The sequence below is a fragment of the Schistocerca nitens genome, chromosome 7 (assembly GCF_023898315.1).
Source record: "Schistocerca nitens isolate TAMUIC-IGC-003100 chromosome 7, iqSchNite1.1, whole genome shotgun sequence".
Lineage (NCBI taxonomy): Eukaryota > Metazoa > Arthropoda > Insecta > Orthoptera > Acrididae > Schistocerca > Schistocerca nitens.
In genome coordinates, this window is record NC_064620.1 from 474,674,410 (window position 1) to 474,699,567 (window position 25,158).

The following is a 25,158-nucleotide window of genomic DNA, read 5'->3' on the forward strand; positions in this document are numbered from 1 at the left end:
GTGTTAAATAAATCAGAACTGTGTGTTTCTTGTCCTCTCCTACGGTGGTGCTTGGTTTTGTGTGATGTGAATTTCTTTGGCCCTAAGAGTTTCTTTTTTTCGTGCTTTTACTCTAGGAAGTTTTTTGTTCCTAAGTATCATCTTATAGATATGGACGGAAGAATATCACTGTTTCTAAAAGTGTTGTGTTGTTGCTATAAAATTATGTCCTAAGTTCACCACAGTGTTCTTTGTGACACGTCAAATGAACTAGAGTTAATTAGAAAGATAAAACTTGTAAGTTATTAGTAAAGTCATATTTACTAAGAAGCAACTCCACAGTGGAGATAAAAGAATAAAGTTAATTGAAACTATGGTTAATATTTTAGTAATGATAATTCTAGACCAGGAACGCTATTTACGTAATAGTGGTGTCTCAGGGCGAAAGTTCATCATATCTTTGAGTGAAAAAAAAATAAGTAATGTATTTTTACGCTAAATAACCAGAATAGAGAGATAATTACATATAAAAGGTACTAAAGCAATTTAATTCTAGTTCTTTTAACAGTGGTGTCAATTTATTCTGCAATCGTTAATCATATATGAGAATAAACAGACGACTCCTTAATATTTTGCTAGTTTAATTAAACTGAATTACATCGTATTATCGTAGTGTGAAGGTACGAATTTGAATTAATTACAGTAGTTTTCCATTGAGAATTGCTTTACTATAGGAATTAAAAGCGTTTTTGATAGTCTTTGCAAGTAGTAGAATTGCCACAAAGCAGTAGTTTTTAAAATACGTTACGTAATTGAAGCTGTTACGTATACGTTGTGTGCAGGTTTGAAAATGATAATACTGGTACCGTGTGTTTACACATAAACTGTGAGTGTTACGTGGTGTTATTAACTGTTCAAGTCATTGTCATTCACTAGAGTCTAATCGAATTTGGAAATAACAGTTAAAGACATCTTAACTGAACAAATCTCGGGTCGTGAAAATGGTTGGATGCGATAGGCGCACAGCGTTTAAAAATTATTTTAATTTTCATGGGTGTATGTATGACAAATACAAGCTCGACGAGTATCATTCTTGTAATCTGGTGAGTAATAACACTACTTACGTTTAGTCGTTATCAGGAGAAAGAAAACTGGCGTTCCACGAATCGGAGCGTGGAATGTCAGATCCCTTATTCGGGCAGGTAGGTTAGAAAATTTAAAAAGGGAAATGGACAGGTTAAAGTTAGATATAGTGGGAATTAGTGATGTTCGGTGGCAGGAGGAACAAGACTTCTGGTCAGGTGACTACAGGGTTATAAACACAAAACAAAATAGGGGTAATGCAGGAGTAGGTTTAATAGTGAATAGGAAAATCGGAATGCGGGTAAGCTACTACAAACAACACAGTGAACGCATTATTGTGGCAAAGATAGATACGAAGCCCACGCCTACTACAGTAGTACAAGTTTATATGCCAACTAGCTCAGCAGATGACGAAGAAATTGAAGAAATGTATGATGAAATAAAAGAAATTATTCAGATAGTGAAGGGTGACGAAAATTTAATAGTCATGGGTGACTGGAATTGGAGAGTAGGAAAAGGGAGAGAAGGAAACGTAGTAGGTGAATATGGATTGGGGCTAAGAAATGAAAGAGGAAGCCGTCTGGTAGAATTTTGCACGGAGCATAAGTAAATCATAGCTAACACTTGGTTCAAGAACCATAAAAGAAGGTTGTGTACATGGAAGAATCCTGGAGATACTAAAAGGTATCAGATAGATTATATAATGGTAAGACAGCGATTTAGGAACCAGGTTTTAAATTGTAAGACATTTCCAGGAGCAGATATGGACTCTGACCACAATCTATAGGTTATGATCTGTAGATTAAAACTGAAGAAACTCTAAAAAGGTGGAAATTTAAGGAGATGGGACCAGGATAAACTGACTAAACCAGAGGTTGTACAGAGTTTCAGGGAGAGCATAAGGGAACAATTGACAGGGATGGGGGAAAGAAATACAGTAGAAGAAGAATGGGTAGCTCTGAGGGATGAAGTAGTGAAGGCAGCAGAGGATCGAGTAGGTAAAAAGACGAGGGCTAGTAGAAATCCTTGGGTAACAGAAGATATATTGAATTTAATTGATGAAAGGAGAAAATATAATAATGCAGTAAATGAAGCAGGCAAAAAGGAATACAAACGTCTCAAAAATGAGATCGACAGGAAGTGCAAAATTGCTAAGCAGGGATGGCTAGAGGTCAAATGTAAGGATGTAGAAGCGAGTATCACTAGGGGTAAGAAAGATACTGCCTACAGGAAAATTAAAGAGACCTTTGGAGATAAGAGAACGACTTGCATGAATATCAAGAGCTCAGATGGAAACCCAGTTCTAAGCAAAGAGGGGAAAGCAGAAAGGTGGAAGGAGTATATAGAGGGTCTTTACAAGGGCGATGTACTTGAGGACATTATTATGGAAATGGAAGAGGATGTAGATGAAGATGAAATGGGAGATGCGATACTGCGTGAAGAGTTTGGCAGAGCACTGAAAGACCTGAGTCGAAACAAGGCCCTGGGAGTAGACAACATTCCATTAGAACTACTGACGGCCTTGGGAGAGCCAGTCCTGACAAAACTATACCATCTGGTGAGCAAGATGTACGAGACAGGCGAAATACCCTCAGACTTCAAGAAGAACATAATAATTCCAATCCCAAAGAAAGCAGGTGTTGACAGATGTGCAAATTATCGATCCATCAGTTTAATAAGTCACAGCTGCAAAATACTAACGCGAAGTCTTTACAAACGAATGGAAAAACTGGTAGAAGCCGACCTCGGGGAAGATCAGTTTGGAGTCAGTAGAAATGTTGGAACACGTGAGGCAATACTGACCTTACAACTTATCTTAGAAGAAAGATTAAGGAAAGGCAAACGTACGTTTCTAGCATTTGTGGACTTAGGGAAAGCTTTTGACAATGTTGACTGAAGTACTGTCTTTCAAATTCTGAAGGTGGCAGGTGTAAAATACAGCTAGAGAAAGGCTATTTACAATTTGTACAGGAACCAGATGGCAGTTATAAGAGTCGAGGGACATGAAAGGGAAGCAGTGGTTGGGAAGGGAGTGAGAAAAGGTTGTAGCCTATCCCTGATGTTATTCAATCTGTATAATGAGCAAGCAGTAAAGGAAACAAAAGAAAAATTCGGAGTAGGTATTAAAATCCAGGGATAAGAAATAAAAACTTTGAGGTTCACTGATGACACCGTAATGCTGTCAGAGACAGCAAAGGTCTTGGAAGAGCAGTTGAACATAATGGACAGTGTCTTGAAAGGAGGATATGAGATGAACATCAATAAAAGCAAATTGAGGATAATGGAATGTAGTCGAATTTAGTCGGGTGATGCTGAGCGAATTAGATTAGGAAATGATACATTGAAAGTAGTAGAGGAGTTTTGCTATTTGGGGAGCAAAATAACTGATGATTGTCGAAGTAGAGAGGATATAAAAGGTAGACTGGCAATGGCAAGGAAAGCGTTTCTGATGAAGGGAAACTTGTTAACATCGAGTATAGATTTAAGTGTCAGGAAGTCGTTTCAGAAAGTATTTGTATGGAGTGTAGCCATGTATGGAAGTGAAACATGGACGGTAAATAGTTTGGACGAGAAGAGAATAGAAGCTCCCCAAAATGTGGTGCTACAGAAGATTGTTGAGGATTAAGTGGGTAGATCACGTAACTAATGATGTGTTATTGAATAGGGTTGGGGAGAAGAGAAGGTTGTGGCACAACTTGACTAGAAGAAGGGATCGGTTTGTAGGACATGTCCTGAGGCATCAAGGGATCACAAATTTAGCATTGGAGGGCAGCGTGGAGGGTACAAATCGTAGAGGGAGACCAAGAGATGAATACACTATGCAGATTCAGAAGGCTGTAGGTTGCAGTAGGTACTGGGAGATGAAGGAGCTTGCACAGGATAGATTAGCATGGAGAGCTGCATCAAACCAGTCTCAGGACTGAAGACCACAACAACAACAACACCCATGTTGTTCTTTGCAGCTTCGGTGATTACCCCTCTTAGAGATATCCCTTCCTTTTTAACTTACTTCCTGCTGAGCTATTCAGTATCGTATTATCTACAGCCCCAGAGAACTTCATACGTATGACATTATCCCGATGGTGTCCCTTCTGCGTTATTTGAACTCACGTCGGTCACAGTCCTTTAAAATTCTGATTCTTATACCGGATCCTCTCTCTCTTTGGGGTGTCGACGCCTGCTGCTTCTTCCATCATGTCACGAGAAAATTCCTTCCACTTACAGGAGCTTTCATTCTACTCTTTCCACCTATTCGCATTCTCTTCTGCATATTGGAATTTCCATTGCACTCTTAAAGACAACGCACTTGCTTTTAATTTCACCAATGTTTCTGTTCAATTTTCTATATGTTGTGCCATTGCCCCAAAAAGTCATTTATTTCTCGATTTCTTTATCGTTTTGCTGCACCAATTTCGCATTAGCTGCCCTGCATTTCCTATTTATTTCATTTCTAAGTGACTGCCGCTTCTGTATTCCAGAATTTCCCCGAACATTTCTGTTCTTTCTTCTTTCGCTGATCTACTGAAGCATTTCTTTTGTTCCCGATGGTTTCTTCACAGTTACCTTCCTTGTACGTATGTTCTTCTTTGCAGCTTCGATGATTACCCCTTTTAGAGTTGTCCATTCCTCTTCAGCTAACTGCCTACTATTCATTATAGCGTTATCTACACCCTCGGAAAACTTCAAACGTATGCCTTTTTATTAATACGAGTTCATTCCTATGCCGCTTCTTTGCGCACAGATTATCCCAGACTAGTCTCTTAAACTTCAGCTTACTCTTCGTCTTTACCAAATCGTGATCTGAGTCTATAGCTGCTGCTGGGTACGCTCATAATCCAGTATCGGATTTCGGAATCTCTTCCTGACCATGATGAAATCTAACTGAAGTATTTCCGTATCTCTCGGCCTTTTCCATGTATACTTCCTCCTCGTGTGTTTACTGAATAGAGTATTCGCAATTACTAACTGAAATTTACTGCAGGCCTCAATCGGTTTCTGCTACTAGCGATTGCATATCCTCCTTCATTGACTCTTTCTTCAACCCCTTCCACTGCAAAATCATTCCTGTCCCCCATGACCATTAGATTTTCATGTCCGTCTACGAACGGTATTACCCTTTCAATATTCTCATATACTTTCTCTATCTCTTCATCATCAGGTTGTGAACTCGGTGTGCATACCTGGACTATCGTTGTCGATGGTGGTTTGCTGTCAGTTCTTATAAGAACAACCCTAACACTTAACTGTTCACACTAATCCACACTCTGCCCTACTTTCCTATTTGTAACCAACCCTATTCACGTTACACCATTTTCTGTTGCTGTTATTATCCTGTACTCGTCTGAGATGAAATCCTTGTCTTCTTTCCATTTCATTACACTGACACCCACGATATCTTGACTGAGTCGTAGCACCTCCCTTCTCAGAGTCTCTAGCTTCCCTAATGTAGTGTCACATTTCATTACGGAAATAACTGTGACTGATATTGTGCTGTACGTAGGAACCAAAGACGTTACTCCTTGCATTAGAAAAATGAACATTATCTCTGCCTTTCATTATCTGTGTTGATGAATGAATTGTTAATGACTCCGATTTTGTTCCCGCTCTGATAAAGTCGAAGTGAATTTATAGTTGTGATTATCGTGTATTACAACTCGACAGTAAGTACAAAATTTCTACTGAAGGAAGAAATAAACGAGTTCTCATCTCTGACAAATAATTAAGTGAGTCTCGAACGTGAATAATAGTCCTTCCAGCCGTTTTGATTACTATAGAAAGTTTCAACTGCACAACTTCGACCCTGAGTTGGGGTAACTTTCAACGGACTCAAGAGGACGCAACAAGAAATCTGTCACAGCCCTTTATCAACATATTGCCACCTTACAGATCAACCGCGAGTTTATTTTCAATAGAAATTTGAATATATCATTTCAAAACCAAGAATACATGCTAAAATTGTCTTTAAAACCATAAAATATCATAAAAGTAACAAAATACTACCACGTTCAAAGTTTTGACATGTCACGCCCCGACTCGTAGTGGTTATTCACTCTTTTCCTTACTTCACTTTCCATTTGCAGTCCACTTCCAGAAATACGACTCGGGAACTAGTATATATTCTTGATAACGGACTGCAGTTTCTAATTCATTTGCGAAAGTGTTTCATACTACGATGATACGTTCTTTTGCCGGCCGCGGTGGCCGTGCTGTTCTAGGCGCTTCATTCCGGAATCGCGTGAATGCTACGGTCGCCGGTTCGAATCCTGCCTTGGCATGGATGAGTGTGATGTGCTTAGTTTAGTTAGCTTTAAGTAGTTCTAAGTTCTAGGGGACTGATGACCTAAGATGTTAAGTCCCATAGTGCTCAGAGCCATTTGAACCATTTTTTGAACTAGTCCGGAACCTTTTGTCAATAGACATATCGTAATGACTATTTTTTCATTCATGGGTCACATGTCCTGTGGATACACATTGTGATTCCTTAATGCAGTGCGTTCCATTGCCTTCTGAGTTGTCATGCCGCTGATCAGTGTCGGCTCTTCCGCTTTTTGGGGCATTTTCCAAGTCCAAGGCCAACAGAGTACCAGGAAACTCTCTCTCCTCCACCTCCGACAAGGCTTTTGGCGGCCACGAGAGTGACATTTTATGCCAGAAGCCTTCGGCTGCCTTTACTGATTTAAACAGTGGCAAGGTTCCAACCCCTCACCGGCGTTTATATTATCAGCGAAAGGTGAATCCCCTAGACGCCGCATAATCTTTGTCGATTATAGAGCAACGCGCAAATCGGATTTCTTAATGTAGTTGGCTTAGACGCAGGATTAGATCTGCTTCCCTCAAGATAGTTAAGTTCTCGCCCTGGGCGCAGTGGTGGTGCATCCTACCTATTAGGGGATCGCGGCTAGATGCTTTCTAAAGCTTATGCAAGCCAAATTATTGCATAGTCTATGGCCAAAGCTCAAAGAAGAGTACGCTCAGCGATGAATAGGTGGACTGATTACTTATTTATAAAGGAAATAAATTTACTATATGAGTCAGAGGTGCCGGCCGCGGTGGTCTCGCGGTTCTAGGCGCGCAGTCCGGAACCGTGTGACTGCTACGATCGCAGGTTCGAATCCTGCCTCGGGCATGGATGTGTGTGATGTCCTTAGGTTAGTTAGGTTTAAGTAGTTCTAAGTTCTAGGGGACTTATGACCACAGCAGTTGAGTCCCATAGTGCTCAGAGCCATTTGAACCATTTTTTGAGTCAGAGGTCATCAAGAGCAGTTTAAGAATAAAAACCGCATAGATATCTAAATAATATGTCGATGTTTAGCACATTTTGTTCAAACATTTAGAGTGTTTTATACATAAAATATACTGATTACGTTAAACACAGATTTATTTAAAAAGTATTTGCAGAGGCACACCTACAATACTAACTCTTGCAATGTCAGCATCATGAACATCATTAGATGTTAAAGTGTATTCAGATTTAATAACACGTTTAGCTGCAGATACAATGAGCGACCATTGCGAATTTGTTCAAGACAAACTTGCAGGTGCCGGCCGCTGTGGCCGAGCGTTTGTAGGCATTTCAGTCTGGAATCGCGCTGCTGCTTCGGTCGTTCGAATCCTGCCTCGGGCATGGATGTGTATGATGTCCTTAGGTTAGTTAGGTTGAAGTAGTTCTAAGTGTAAGGGACTGACTACCTCAGATGTTATACCCCATAGTCGTTAGAACCATTTGAATTTGCAGATGAAGTGCTCATGATATGTTAGGTTTTTGTATAAAGGACTTAAGTCTCCGCAAGGGGCCGATGTCAGAGTTGCCACTACAAGCGTTAAATTGCTCCTACAGCAGTTAATGGCAACGAAAAGCGTCATACAGACGATGAGTCTCGGACTTTTCGTGACAGGTGGGGATTCTTAGCTAGGTGTAAGTAGTAAGGACTGTGTCCGAAATGTGTCAGCTTCTTACGGACTTGAAATCCTAAGCAGTTAAAACCAAGTATTTTGGAAATGAAAACTTATGATCCGTGAACTTTACGCCTTATTTTATTATTTATGATACTATATGTTTAGTTATTAGTGTGAACGATGTTGTGAATGCAAATTAATATGATGAACATCGTTATGTCTATTAATGGCAACGTGGGAATTGTGTATGTACCAGAGGTATACAAATTCTCCTTCCAGCCTGTCACCCTCTGTCTCCACCGCAACCATTAAAGCATGTCATTCTGCCGCAACGGAAAAATAGATGTGTGCTGAAGCATTGCGGTTAAAGCAGGCCAGCTTTGGTTGCTGCAAACCTGGCAAGGTCCACGGGACCCGTTCAACGTGCTCCACCGGACAACAGGTTGCGCTATCAGCCCAGCGTGATTCAGAACAGCCAGGTACGTGTATTCGTAGTCAATCTCACCGCAGCTCATTTATCATAGGGATGGGACCAGTAAAATAAACAAACCAAACTCAAGGAGGCCGACGAGAAATGGGGAATATACACCAGTAACGAAACAGAACCCAGGTCCTGCAGGGGAAAAGTTTTCGTGTGTTTATGAGGCAACTTCAAATAAATTTGTAGGTATCTCGCACTGTAGACAATGTAAAATGCTAATAAACACTCATTCGGAAACCTCGAGTTGAACTATGTAGAAATTCAACTGGGTACGTTTATATTGTCGTCTGCCCTGTGTCGAATGCTATCTCACCAGCTAGAATAGCATACTCTGCTACTCTACGTTGTTGTTGTTTTGGTCTTCAGTCCTGAGACTGGTTTGATGCAGCTCTCCATGCTACTCTATCCCGTGCAAGCTTCTTTATCTCCCAGTACCTACCGCAACCTACATCCTTCTGCATCTGCTTAGTGTATTCATCTCTTGGTCTCCTTCTACGATTTGTACCCCCCACACTGTCCTTCAATACTAAATTGGTGATCCCTTGAGGCCTCAGAACATGTCCTACCAACCGATCCCTTCTTCTAGTCACGTTGGGCCACAAACTTCTCTTTCCCCCAATCCTATTCAGTTCTTCATCAAAAATGGTTCAAATGGTTCTGAGCACTATGGGACTTAACATCTGTGGTCATCACCCCCTAGAACTTAGAACTACTTAAACCTAACTAACCTAAGGACATCACACACATCCATGCCCGAGGCAGGATTCGAACCTGCGACCGTAGCAGTCCCGCGGTTCCGGACTGCGCGCCTAGAACCGCTAGACCACCGCGGCCGGCAGTACTTCATCATTAGTTACGTGATCTATCCATCTAATTTTCAGCATTCTTCTGTAGCACCACATTTCGAAAGCTTCTATTCCCTTCTTGTCCAAACTATTTATCGTCCATGTTTCACTTCCATACATGGCTACACTCCATTCAAATACTTCCAAAAATGACTTCCTGACACTTAAATATATACTCGATGTTAACAAATTCCTCTTCTTCAGAAACGTTTTCCTTGCCATTGCCAGTCTATAATTTCATATCCTCTCTACTTCGACCAGCATCAGTTATTTTGCTCCCCAAATAGCAAGAATCCTTTACTACTTTAAGTATCTCATTTCCTAATCTAATTCCCTCAGCATCACCCGACTTTATTCGATTACATTCCATTATCCTTGTTTTGCTTTTGTTGATGTTCATCTTATATTCTCCTTTCAAGACACTATCCATTTTGTTCAACTGCTCTTCCAAGTCCTTTGCTGTCTCTGACAGAATTACAATGTAATCGGCGAACCTCAAAGTTTTTATTTCTTCTCCCTGGATTTTAATACCTACTCCGAATTTTTCTTTCGTTTCCTTCAGTGCTTGCTCAATATACAGATTGAAAAACATCGGGGAGATACTACAACCGTGTCTCACTCCCTTCCCAACCACTGCTTCCCTTTCATGTCCCTCGACTCTTACAACTGCCATCTGGTTTCTGTACAAATTGTAAATAGCCATCGCTCCCTGTATTTTACCCCTGCCACCTTCAGAATTTGAAAGAGAGTGTTCCAGTCAACATTGTCAAAAGCTTTCTCTAAGTCTACAAATGCTACAAACGTTGGTTTGCTCTTCCTTAATCTAGCTTCTAAGATACGTCGTAGCGTCAGTATTGCCTCACGTGTTCCAACAATTCTACGAAATCCAAACTGATCTTCCCCGAGGTCGGCTTCTACTAGTTTTACCATTCGTCTGTAAAGAATTCGCGTTAGTATTTTGCAGCTGTGACTAATTAAACTCATAGTTCGGTAATTTTCACATCTGTCAAAAACTGCTTTCTTTCGGATTGAAATTAATATATTATTCTTCAGTCTGAGAGTATTTCGCCTGTTTCATACGTCTTGCTCACCAGATGGTAGAGTTTTGTCAGGACTGGCTCTCCCAAGGCCGTCAGCAGTTGTAATGGAATGTTGTCTACTCCGGGGGCCTTGTTTCGACACAGGTCTTTCAGTGCTCTATCAAACTCTTCACGCAGTATGGTATCTCCCATTTCATCTTTATCTACATCCTCTTCCATTTCCATAATATTGTCCTCAAGTACATCGCCCTTGTAAAGACCCTCTATATACTCCTTCCACCTTTCTGCTTTCCCCTCTTTGCTTAGAACTTGGTTTCCATCTGAGCTCTTGATATTCATGCGAGTCGTTCTCTTATCTCCAAAGGTCTCTTTAATTTTCCTGTAGGCAGTATCTTTCTTACCCCTAGTGATACTCGCTTCTACATCCTTACATTTGTCCTCCAGCCATCCCTGCTTAGCAATTTTGCACTTCCTGTCGATCTCATTTTTGAGACGTTTATATTCCGTTTTGCCTGCTTCATTTACCGCATTTTTATATTTTCTCCTTTCATCAATTAAATCAATATATCTTCTGTTACCCAAGGATTTCTACTAGCCCTCGTCTTTTTACCTACTCGATCCTCTGCTGCCTTCACTACTTCATCCCTCAGAGCTACCCATTCTTCTTCTACTGTATTTCTTTCCCCCATCGCTGTCAATTGTTCCTTTATGCTCTCCCTGAAACTCTGTACAACTTCTGGTTTAGTCAGTTTATCCTGGTCCCATCTCCTTAAATTTCCACCTTTTTGCAGTTTCTGCAGTTTTAATCTACAGATCATAACCTATAGATTGTGGTCAGAGTCCATATCTGCTCCTGGAAATGTCTTACAATTTAAAACCTGGTTCCTAAATCTCTGTCTTACCATTATATAGTCTATCTGATACCTTTTAGTATCTCCAGGATTCTTCCATGTACACAACCTTCTTTTATGGTTCTTGAACCAAGTGTTAGCTATGATTTACTTATGCTCCGTGCAAAATTCTACCAGACGGCTTCCTCTTTCATTTCTTAGCCCCAATCCATATTCACCTACTATGTTTCCTTCTCTCCCTTTTCCTACTCTCCAATTCCAGTCACCCATGACTATTAAATTTTCGTCACCCTTCACTATCTGAATAATTTCTTTTATTTCATCATACATTTCTTCAATTTCTTCGTCATCTGCAGAGCTAGTTGGCTTATAAACTTGTACTACTGTAGTAGACGTGGGCTTCGTATCTATCTTTGCCACAATAATGCGTTCACTGTGTTGTTTGTAGTAGCTTACCCGCATTCCGATTTTCCTATTCACTATTAAACCTACTCCTGCATTACCCCTATTTTGTTTTGTGTTTATAACCCTGTAGTCACCTGACCAGAAGTCTTGTTCCTCCTGCCACCGAACTTCACTAATTCCCACTATATCTAACTTTAACCTGTCCATTTCCCTTTTTAAATTTTCTAACCTACCTGCCCGAATAAGGGATCTGACATTCCACGCTCCGATTCGTGGAACGCCAGTTTTCTTTCTCCTGATAAAGACTAAACGTAAGTAGTGTTATTACTCACCAGATTACAAGAATGATACTCGTCGAGCTTGTATTTGTCATACATACACCCATGAAAATTAAAATAATTTTTAAACGCTGTGCGCCTATCGCATCCAACCATTTTCACGACCCGAGATTTGTTCAGTTAAGAGGTCTTTAACTGTTATTTCCAAATTCGATTAGACTCTAGTGAATGACAATGACTTGAACAGTTAATAACACCACGTAACACTCACAGTTTATGTGTAAACACACGGTACCAGTATTATCATTTTCAAACCTGCACACAACGTATACGTAACAGCTTCAATTACGTAACGTATTTTAAAAACTACTGCTTTGTGGCAATTCTACTACTTGCAAAGACTATCAAAAACGCTTTTAATTCCTATAGTAAAGCAATTCTCAATGGAAAACTACTGTAATTAATTCAAATTCGTACCTTCACACTACGATAATACGATGTAATTCAGTTTAATTAAACTAGCAAAATATTAAGGAGTCGTCTGTTTATTCTCATATATGATTAACGATTGCAGAATAAATTGACACCACTGTTAAAAGAACTAGAATTAAATTGCTTTAGTACCTATTATATGTAATTATCTCTCTATTCTGGTTATTTAGCGTAAAAATACATTACTTATTTTTTTTCACTCAAAGATATGATGAACTTTCGCCCTGAGACACCACTATTACGTAAATAGCGTTCCTGGTCTAGAATTATCATTACTAAAATATTAACCATAGTTTCAATTAACTTTATTCTTTTATCTCCACTGTGGAGTTGCTTCTTAGTAAATATGACTTTACTAATAACTTACAAGTTTTATCTTTCTAATTAACTCTAGTTCATTTGACGTGTCACAAAGAACACTGTGGTGAACTTAGGACATAATTTTATAGCAACAACACAACACTTTTAGAAACAGTGATATTCTTCCGTCCATATCTATAAGATGATACTTAGGAACAAAAAACTTCCTAGAGTAAAAGCACGAAAAAAAAAGAAACTCTTAGGGCCAAAGAAATTCACATAACACAAAACCAAGCACCACCGTAGGAGAGGACAAGAAACACACAGTTCTGATTTATTTAACACTTGCCCCAAAATAAAGCTGTGGTGCACTGAACAAGTTTTCAACAAAAAATAAGAGGGCAAAACACAATAGTTACGAAGTCCTATCTTGGTACACACTGCTTTAAATTTGTTTGATTTTAAAGGCTTTGTAAACATGTTACCAAGTTGATTTTCAGAACATACATATTCTACATTCATATCCCATTTTGATAGAGTTCCAGCACAAAATAATATCGTTATTCGATTTTCTTGGAGCGTTTATGAAACTCTGCATTTTTCAGTAATTTAATGGCCCTCGCATTGTCAATGAACAATACGGCCGTGTTCCTTTTTCCACCTATCTCCAACAGCAGTTTTCTGCGCCATATTAACCCCTTGGCTCCTTCACTTGCAGCAACGAACTCCGCTTCTGTTGTGGATAGTGCAACTGATTTCTGCAGTTCAGATGTCCAAGATACAATCGTGGCGCCAATCATTAAAACAAAACCATTTGTCGACCGTCTTGTTTTAGCGTTGACAGCAAACTCAGCATCAGCATAGGCGCAAAGTTTACCGCCAGATGAAGTATAGAAGAGAACTAATGTAGTGGGACGCGAAATTGAAGCGTCACACATCCACCAGGGTCAGCCCAATATGCAGGTGAATATAAGTTTAATTTAGTTTTTGTTTATGTATTTTTTGTAATATTGATAATGGTTGTGAATTGTCTAAAGTTTTTGTATTTACTTTTTATGTTTCATGTACGGAGAGGGCGGCGCAACGAACGGAGACAGCATCTTCGCTGTCGGGACCAGAGAGAAAATTGCTGGCCACTATACGTCGCGGGTCGACAGCCAAAGAGCAACAGAAGATCCTGAAACCGAGTTGTTGCGTCGTGCTTCTAAATATTGAAAAAGAATAATTTGTAATGTTTTGTACAACAATGGTATCATAGGAAGTTTAATCTTATTGAAAATGTTAGTTTTGTCTCGTCAAGGCTCAGGTTCACGTCTGTATGTAGGAAGATAATAAACTAGTGGATGCTATTAAATGTGAAATACGTGTTCCGAGGATTTATTTATGAAGAATTATGTGAATGAATTAATAATATATTTGACAAGATTATTGAATTTTGACAGCGTTCCTCGCGACTTTGAATCTCAAAAAGTTTATTCAATGTGGTCCTAATATCGATTAAATCAGACAACGTGTATCAATATAATTACTGAGGAGAATCAAACGACATCTAAAACTGAAAAAGTTTACGCAAACCAATTGGCCCGAGTGACGTAATTCTGCGCATACGACCCAAATGATGTTTTACAGTTTCGTTCAAGAACCATTCTGAGACCATTTAAAAAGAATGTAAATAATTTTGAAGTGTGTTGTAACTGACGTAGGTGACGAAGTCTGCACATGGTCATATGTCAAATGAAAATCATTTATAAGAAACTTACGTCGTTACACTACACTGTGGCGACCGTGACAGGACTTGTGTGCAACTAAGGCACACAGATACGAAACAAAACATCAAGAGTCCTTCGGAAGTCAATGAGAGTCTTCGTGGAGCCTTTACCAGCCAGCGGCGACTTCGCCGGTGTGGGCAGCTGACGGAGCGCAGCCAAGCTGTACGGACACGCAGTTATTCTACGAGAAGGCGCATCTGTTGGGCAGCAGCTGAACGCTGCAAACCCCGACAACTTTTTTTCTCCTAAACTAACAGGCCCAGTACGTCAGCTGGGGGGCGTTCCTCCGGCTGGTGTTAGAGGTGTTGCTGAGGGCTTCGCCTGTCTACGGTGCGGCCGGGCGTGGTTGCAGCCAGTGACGTCTCCGGTGTTCGACTCAGCATCCTGCCGGTTGCGGAGCAGGGTCGCAGCATCTCAGCGGCTGCATCGACGGCTGTTACTTCTGCAGCCCATAGCACCACACTGATCACCGAGAACTACAAACTACAATATTAGTGTCCGGTGAATTTGTTTCAAATTGGAAGTGGAGTGTTGTACATAGGGAGTGTGCTTTTAATAGGATTGTTGATTACAAGTCTGCGTGTGTAACTAGTTAATATCTTACAATAATGTCGGGAAGTGAAATATCAGACGAAGAGGAATCTATGTCCGATAGGAACATGAGATCCCTTTTTAGGGCGATCGCTAAATTGAAACAATCTAACGAAGAATCTAATGCTAGATTAAAAGAGGAATTAAAACAGTCTAACGAAGAATCTACTGATAGATTAAAAGAGGAATTAAAACAATCTAATGAAGAATATACTGCTAGATTGAAAGAGGAATTAAAACAGTCTAATGCTAGATTAAAAGGGGAGCTAACAAAATCTACAGACAGGTTACAGGAACATCTTAATGAAACCAGTCGAGAATTAAGTGAGAAAATAGAAGCTTCTAAAGTTGAAATGCAGGAAAAACTAGTAGGACGTAGTAATAAGATTGCTGATAATTGTAAAAGGTTAGAAGAACATATCCAGGAATCACGTGAGGAAAAATCTCGCATGCGAAATGATATTACTGACTGAACCAAGAGACTAGATAATGTCAATGTCTTAGTTGTAAATGAAATACAGAAAAATAACGATAAGTTACGAGATGAATTTTCTATGCAAACAGAAACTGTTCGTAGAGAATTATTAGAATCTATTAAAGAGGTTTCTACCAGACCTGTAGAGATTTCTTCAATAGATTATGTAGAATTAGAGACATTAACTCATCGAGTAGAAAAAGATCATACTGAAATAGAAAACATAAAAATTTTTATTACTGAAATATGCAATAACCTTGAGACTGCCAAAGATAATAACATTGACGAAGGTACAGAGCGTTCACATCGTGAACACAGTGAAGAATCGATATTAGTTAATCGCGTGTCCAATACAGAAATGCGAATACAGGAAATTACTAAACGGTTATCGGAATTAGATAATAATGAAAACATTTCAAGTAGTAGAAGCAATAAAGTAATCAGAGGCAACAGTCGCATCGAGTTTGCTACCTCGGACGACAACAATACGAATAAAGAAACCACGGCAAGCCAATCCGATGCAACTCCGTCTCTGCAATCTAAACAAAATCCAACTATGTTGTCTCTCGCAGAATTTTGGGATGATATAACGACAAATTCAAATGTAGCAAGTCGATTTCCTGTATTCAAACCAGGAGGCGAACTTCACCCTATAATCTTTATAAAAGGTTTTGAAACTTCATTATCTCCTAAATGGAGTAATGAAAAACGGGTTCAATTTGTAATAGGACATTTAGAAGCAGAAGCTGCGGAATGGGCAGTACTGCATAGAACTGAATTTAGGGACAGCGATGATTTCGTTAAGCAGTTTAAACAAAATTATTGGTCAAGAGGAAAACAACAACACTTAACTTTAGAGTTGTTAGACCCTCCTCCATATTCTTAACGCTGGAGAGGTTATAGGAATTATTTCGAATGGCATTTAAACCGTGCTAAATTAATTGAAGAACCAATTATTGAAAGTCACCTAATACGAGTCCTAATTAGTAGGTTACCGTATTACATAAAGGAAAGAAAAATGTTAGTCTACGAATTGTCCATCCCAGACGAAAAAGTTTGCGAACAGATTGTTAAAAATGCTGAACGGAGAATTAAAAGTTATAATCAACATGCTATAGAACCCTCATTTCAGGTAGGAGGTCTTCTGTTAGTACGATCTCATCCTAAAAGTTCGAAGATCAGTAAGGAATGTAGAAAATTCGTCTTTATCTTTGAAGGTCCATATGTTGTACATAAGATTGTACATCCCAAAGCGTTACTTCTTGTGGAACCTTCATCAGGTGTCATTAAAGGATTATATAGTGTTGATCAAATGAAACCCTTCATTCCTAAATAAGTTAATATTTAGTATATGTTACATAGGGAAGAGCGTTCATAGTTTATTCATGTGACATTTTTCGTGATAGTTACGTGTTATTTTAAAGAAATGACAGGAAGCTTAAACATGTGTTCTGCAATAATCTACCGGTACTTCAAAAAGAGAAAGATAACTAAAAGGGGATTTATATGGAAGAAATTTTGTTATTAGGTCAGAAGGAATTTTGTATATTTTTGTATTTACTCGGATAGTAGGAACCAAAGGTGATGGTTAGTAATTTTAGGGACCATGGGCGTCCAGAGCTATATGGCTCACGAGAACATAGCAGAGTGCCTTTAATAGAGATTTGTAATAGTGTTAATATAGAACACACCAAACGGGGCTCTCTCGTTTGTTTCTCCTAAATAAATTGCCATTACCCAACAAAGTGTGCGAAAGTAAAGAAAGCCGTGCCGAGATTCTAAAGAAAGTTTTGCTTGATTTCTTCTTGACCTCAGGCATAAATAAAGCACTAGGGAAAAGAATGACGTAAAGTAAATAGTACTATTAGTTATTGTGAGAAACTTATCAGTAATATACATTAGTGGAAAGAATAACTCTAGTAAATGAATAAAACTGAAACTAAGCTATCATAATTTGAACGCTCTGTCCTAATGTAACAACGTTAAAGAACGTACTAAATTAGTATTTACTAGCAACTATTAAATGAAAAGGAATAATCTCCATATATTCGGTTACGAATTACCATAATAGCACAATTAAGAGTAAATGACAAATAGTCACAACAATATCGTAGTAAAAGGATTAAATCTATCTAAGAGCAAGAACTCTAGATTACGTAAAATGTGAGGAAAATGTATTAACAGTTAAATATTGTATATAGAAAAAGTTTGATTTTCGGTTAAAACCTGACAAACTGAGCTTGTGGGTGGGGTATGTAGTGGGACGCGAAATTGAAGCGTCACACATCCACCAGGGTCAGCCCAATATGCAGGTGAATATAAGTTTAATTTAGTTTTTGTTTATGTATTTTTTGTAATATTGATAATGGTTGTGAATTGTCTAAAGTTTTTGTATTTACTTTTTATGTTTCATGTACGGAGAGGGCGGCGCAACGAACGGAGACAGCATCTTCGCTGTCGGGACCAGAGAGAAAATTGCTGGCCACTATACGTCGCGGGTCGACAGCCAAAGAGCAACAGAAGATCCTGAAACCGAGTTGTTGCGTCGTGCTTCTAAATATTGAAAAAGAATAATTTGTAATGTTTTGTACAACAATGGTATCATAGGAAGTTTAATCTTATTGAAAATGTTAGTTTTGTCTCGTCAAGGCTCAGGTTCACGTCTGTATGTAGAAAGATAATAAACTAGTGGATGCTATTAAAGTTGAAATACGTGTTCCAAGGATTTATTTATGAAGAATTATGTGAATGAATTAATAATATATTTGACAAGATTATTGAATTTTGACAGCGTTCCTCGCGACTTTGAATCCCAAAAAGTTTATTCAATGTGGTCCTAATATCGATTAAATCAGACAACGTGTATCAATTTAATTACTGAGGAGAATCAAACGACATCTAAAATTGAAAAAGTTTACGCAAACCAATTGGCCCGAGTGACGTAATTCTGCGCATACGACCCAAATGATGTTTTACAGTTTCGTTCAGGAACCATTCTGATACAATTTAAGAAGAATGTAAATAATTTTGAAGTGTGTTGTAACTGACGTAGGTGACGAAGTCTGCACATGGTCATACGTCAAATGAAAATCATTTATAAGAAACTTACGTCGTTACACTACACTAAGTATGAAGTACCATGAAGATATCTGAAAATGCGTTTTACAGCATTTAAATCAGAAGAAGTTGTTTTAGCCATAAGTCGAGCAACTTTTGAAACAGCATAAGCGACATATGGACGAGGAGAACATGCCATGAATTTTAATGATCCCACAGCTGAATAATAAGGAGCGTTGTTGTTAAGAGTATTGCTGTATTCATTGTCTAATTGTTCATTATACACGGAGTTTTAATGGCTGCGGTTCAGCCATGTTAAAACGATGTAGAATCTTCTCTGTATATGCTCCGTGTGAAATAAGCGAGCTAGAGTCTCGTTGCTCTATTTTTATGTCTAAAAATGAGTCCAAAGGTCCCACTGCTGTTCTGAATTCCGATTTTAACATGTTAAAAATAATTGACTGCGCTTTGAGTATTCCCTGCAATAAGTCCATCATCTACATAAACACCTATCAACAATTTTTCTGTTTTGCTTTGTCGAATTTAAATGCAAGAACCTGCTCTCTAACTAATAAAGGCATTTTTTCATTAATGAATGTATCTTATATTCCAACAACAAAGTGACTCCGCAAGACCATACAATTATATCCTGGGGCGACAAATACGACCTGACCCATCATCGAATCATTCTGGCTGAGGCATGTGTATTTCTACATACAAGTCACCATATAAAAATGCAGTTACAAAGTCGAATTGACCAAGTTTCAAATTTTCTTCTGCTGCAATCGCCATTACAGCACTAATAGCATCGTAAGGAGCAACTGGGTTAAAAATTTTATCATAATGAAGTGCCGCGTGGAAACATACCACGCACTACCAAGCGAGCGCGCTATCGATCAATCGATTCATTACGCTTATATTTAATACGAAGTATCCATCGATTCCACTTTTTCAACGCTGCTCTACCAAGACCCAGGTATCATTTTGTTCAAATGCCTTCATTTCTTCTTTCATCGTATTAAACCATTTTCGGAATTACTGCTTTCAACAGGTTAGTTGAAATTTGTTGGTGCAAGCTCTTCATGGATTGCTTTTGCTAGGCATCCTAATTCTTAGTCACAAAATTTTACTGCGGGACGTATTTCACGAACAGGACATCGATTTGGTAACTCATTCGAATACTCTTGGTCACTAGTTTCAATCTGATCAACAAGAGATTTACTTTTCTCACGTGTTTCTTCACGTACTGAATTAAAATCCAATTCAATCGAATTTCCAGTTGTGCACAGCTTTTCTGGTTGAAAATCAACATTGCATGATTTCATAACACGATATTTTGATAGATTAGACACCTTGTCATCGAACTTGGAACTAAGTTTTTCTTTTGCAACTAAACATAGCATGTTGATCCAAAAGTGCATAGATAGCTAAAACTATTAAAAACTTTGCCGGCCCACAATTAGAAATGTGTTTTACCTTCAATACTTTTCTTCCCAGTACGACTGAGTAGCAAAACGGCTGTCTCACATGACCCAAATGAAGATTTAGATAACTAGCTGGACGTTAACACTAACCGAGCTAATTCAACTATGTGTCAATTTGCTTGTTCCTCAACATCATTTTGCTCAGAAGTATCTGGACACTTTTAACAGTGGACGTCATATTTCAGATGTGTTACGACCCGTGGCTCCACCCTTCATTCGATTCCTGTGAAACCCCTACATTTCACCAGGATAATGCACGACCGCATGTTGCAGGTCTTGTACGGGCCTTTCTGTATACAGAAAATGATCGACTGCTGCCCTGGACAGCACATTCTCCAGATCTCTCACCAACTGAAAACGTCTGGTCAATGGTGGCCGAGCAACTGGCTCGTCACAATACGCCAGTCACTACTCTTGATGAACTGTGGTATCGCGCTGAAGCTGCATGGGCAGCTGTACCTCTACACGCCATCCAAGCTCTGTTTAATTCAATGCCCAGCCGTATCAAGGGCGTTATTACGGCCAGAGGTGGTAGTTCTGGGTACTAATTTCTCAGGATGTATGCTCCCAAATTGCGTGAAAATGTAGTCACATATCAGTTCTAGTGTAATATATTTGTCCAATGAATACCCGTCTATCATCTGCACTTCTTCTTCGTGTAGCAATTTTAATGGCTAGCTGTGTATATCCACGTCGTGCAGCTTCACGGAAAGAGAAAAATTCATGTCTGACCTCAGGTACACACTAGACATTTTCAAGTAAAGCACGTGTCCACCTTTTGATTATGAATATTTCAGTACTAGTACTGCCAGTAACATGTGGAAAAATAATTTCTTTGCCAGCTGTCTGTACACACCATGAAATCGGAAAATTTTTGAATGTAGCGAAATGCCGTTTATTTGGTGAAATATGGTGTGTCGTGCCAGAGTCCGAAACCCAAGAATCTGCACAGTCGTAATTAACATGGAACAACAAGCTAGTGGCTAGAAAAGTATTTGGTTTACTGCTCTCTTTTAAACTAGAACTCGAATTATTATTGTGGTTACCTGTCGATTTTGCTTCTTCTGCGGCCATGGCCCTTCGAATGTTTACTATAATATGTCCAGCTTTCTAGCAATAAAGACATGTAACACTTTTTTTCTGTTTTGAATTACTCCCCTCTGTTGCAAATTTCTTATGTTTTTGATGTGGCCCATACGATTTTGATTTTACGTAGAAATCATCAGCTGCCTGTGTAGCTAGCGAATTCTCAATCGAACACCAATTCTCAATAAGAAGCTTTTTCGTCTTCTCAGATTCAGAAAGACGATACCAGGTCGACCAGTAACACTAATATTCGGATCCTAATGTTTTGAAAATACGATGGTGGAGAAGCGAAATGCGTAGTGTCGCATTTAGATACATTTTTTCCTGTTCATGGGGCAAGTCATGGAAAATTTTTGCAAGTAGCGACGTGTGTTTTGTTATAGACGTTTCGTTAGCTTTTGATGTTTCAAGGAAACAAACGAACAGCGCATATAGTCGGTGCAATGAAGATTGTTGGTCTAATGATGTAAGGATGTTCGAAATTATTTTTCCGTCAGTCTTCTTTCTTACATAAATAGCAGGTACCTCATCAGGCGCCGTTCCAATGATACGAGCTGCCCGAGCATTGTCGCGTTGCCAGCAGCCGATATGCGTCGGACGATTCGTCTGCTTCCGCTAATTACGGACACTGACGTGTACCATCTATAATCGAATAAAGAGAATGTTCCTTTGAACAAAACTGAGTCTGCGATTTCCATGATTCTCGTTGATCTTCACTTGACAACTTGCGAATGTTTGGACCACTATTGCCATCACTCAGCTGAAGTGCTATGTCTGCTTTCCAAAAATTTTCTCTTTTCACGAGTATCCAAGTATATGGAAAAATAGTATGGCGAACGAATACTATCATTCTCATAACCTGAATCGTTCAAACCTGGGCCCATAACCTTTGATGGTGAACTAAGGATATAATATTGTAGCAAGAACACAACACTGTTTGGAACAGTTGTCTTTTTTCTTTAATATCTAAAAGACGACACATAGGAACAAAACACTGCGTAGAGTAAAAGAATGGAAGAAAAGAAACTCGTAGGAGCAAAGAAATTCACAGAACAGAAAACCAAGCAACACCGTAGGAATGGACAAGAAACACACAGTTCTAATTTATTTACTTTTGCAAAGAATAATTAATACCTTTCGTTCATAATACTGTTATAGGTTACGTGTCTGTTATATGTTACGTGTACTCGGAAATAGATGGACATATTTAAATCTCTCTCAAATAACTAAAAACTGTACGTTGAAGTTGATCGTATTGCTATATATTTAATCAATAAAGCACTTTACGAAAAACATGAAAAATATCCACACTATTTAAAATTTATTGCCTCTTACAAGACACTTTAACACCTTCACACGAGGAAATTAGAAGACGATTTTTAAATTTTACTTCCTTTCCCAGTCTCGGCTACCTTTTTTTCTATTTATTGGTAAAAACTCGGTTGTCATTTACACTTTTCGAATACACGTGTGATCAGTGACAAGAAAACTGTATCCCCTCGAAAAGAATAAAAAAAAAAAACAAGAACCCTTACGTGTCACCGCCATTCTGAATATTGCAATTGAATGATAATTGAAGCTCAACCGCTCCAGGGTTTGACAGTTGGCTGTCTCACTTCTTCAAACAAATAACGAACGTCACTCATCACGGATCTCTTCAATACTCTTGAAGTGGTTGCACAGTGCCTAGTAATATGGTTCCAGCTTTTGTGACCTTCAGTTCCGTTTCTTTACAAGTTACGGTAGTGCAGAAGCAAAATAAGACCACAGTTCTCATACTATAATTCGTTAGCGAGGGCCCAACACAATATAAGCTACATCGAGACCTCAGCTCGGAAACCTCAATAATCCTACAACCAAGAACGACCAAATAATAACTAACTCTGTCTTCTTAGAGTCGGCCATCAGATTCGCTAATACACTTTTACGGAACTGTAAGACCCCTAAAATTAAGACCCCTAAAATCCAAATAAACTAACTTCCACTGGAATTATCTAGCATCACAAATATACAGCTTAGTGCAACAGCTCCCAGCTTAAACAGGCGATCTCCCTAATCCACGTAACAGTATTCGCAGCTTAGTTAATCATATTGTAATATGCGAAACCTAACCATTAGGAGCATTACTAAATTTCCTAAAACCTACAGATTTTTGAATGAGCTACACGCGACCTCTCCCAGCTCTTAACTTATCGACCCAGGCTGTTTCCATTTTTATCTCCCGTCAGACGATCTGCTGCGTCCAGGTTTCAGCTGTCTGACAGTGCGAAAATCTCCAGACACCACATCACAAACAAAATGCAGGAATTTTTTTGTCTTCACAATAATGTTCACATTTTATAGAACATAGCTCTCGCGGCGCCCTATAGTGGCCAGATACCTGCGATGGTGGCCTATCTCTGGACGTCGCGATCGGTGCTGCCCAATCTCTACTTTGCTGCACAGTTGATGGGTTTTGCAGCCGTGTGTCGATCTGGATATATACAACATGTATGCAAAAATGTTTAGGCCACAATTACAACATGATTACGTTAAAACCGTTAGTATTTCCACTCTATAGCTCGCGTGACTTAGCACATATGTGGAGACGAACGACATCTTTTAATGTACACCAAATCTGACGCAAGACAGAGTACATTACGACATGGTTGTGAATTTGACCAGCAATGTCTTCACTCTATAAATATTTTAAAAGTGGAAAATATTTAATAGCGGACAGGTGTGTGGAAATATGTGCTGAGTACTTGAGATAATTTAGTAGTACACATAAACTTTCTAAATTTAGGGCAAACATCGATTCAAATAAGCAAAAAAAAATATAGCCTAGTGGATATTAAAAACGACATTCTAGTTGTATGCAACGTAGTGAGAAGGAACCTTAATATGAAACAAAAGGTTCTTCTTTCAGAGATGTATCTTCCAGATTAACATAATATGAAAAATGAGCATGACGTTTCCTAAAACGCATTTGGGGAATTTAGAATGAACTGCTTTGGCCACATAATATAAATTCAGCGAGCCCACAGAACGCATCCTGCAAAAAGTAAATTAAAACTTGTATAACTGGGGTCATATTTGACTCGAAGAAAAGATTACAGAAACCGGACTTCCAAGACCTTTCTTTAGATGGCTTTGCAGCCTAATTGACATCTAAAGGTTCTTAGTCGCAAAGGATCTCGACTTTCAGAGAGGGTTGTCATTGCCACAGGAAAGTTGTATTACAAGTGACGTGATGATCGTTCGAATCGAGAAAAGCCATTACTAGTCGAAACGAGTGAAGTTGCAGAAGAAACAGTTGATATCGATATAAATAAATAATCCAGAAAGACACAGAAAAGAGGGGCAAATTACCTCCACCATTTTCTTGCCAACAGTGATACAATATGAAGATATATTTCACTGAGCCTCGTCTTGTGATATTCGGGTATTGTATTTCCATCAACTTCCGAAGCCTACTCATAACAGTAGAATGAAAACGCACAGAATAAACTGCTACGTAGCGTAATACAGAGGTAAGACGGGGAAGCATGACTGCTGTGGCCTACCTGGTGTGGACACAGCTTGGTTTGGATAGAAGTAGAGCAGACTGCCACTTATGCTGATAACGTGAAGCAGTTTGCTGCCTGGCTAACAGGCAAGGAGGGGCAGGTTAAAAGCGAAATATCTACATCTCTGGTCCGTACAGGGAGGGTGGTGATCCATACAAGGAATATATTAAGATAACTAAGTTAGATGAAGACATCGCTATTGCAAATATTTGTGGATTTTCTAAATTCCCTATTTAATAAATTGCCCGGGAAAGCTATTAAGCTGTGACTGCTCCAGTCTAAAAGAAACTGGATAGCAGGGTTTAATTGTAGTATGGGATTAGCTGTAATGTTTCTGAGTGAACCAGACGACAGTACGCACGTGTGTATTTTGGTGGACAACAAGATACACTTTGTGGTGTGCAGATAAAAGACTCACAGCTAAATTTTCATCATGTTACGACGCTTTTATTAGGAGATCTGAACTGATGTAATAATTCTATGGAATTACGAGTTAA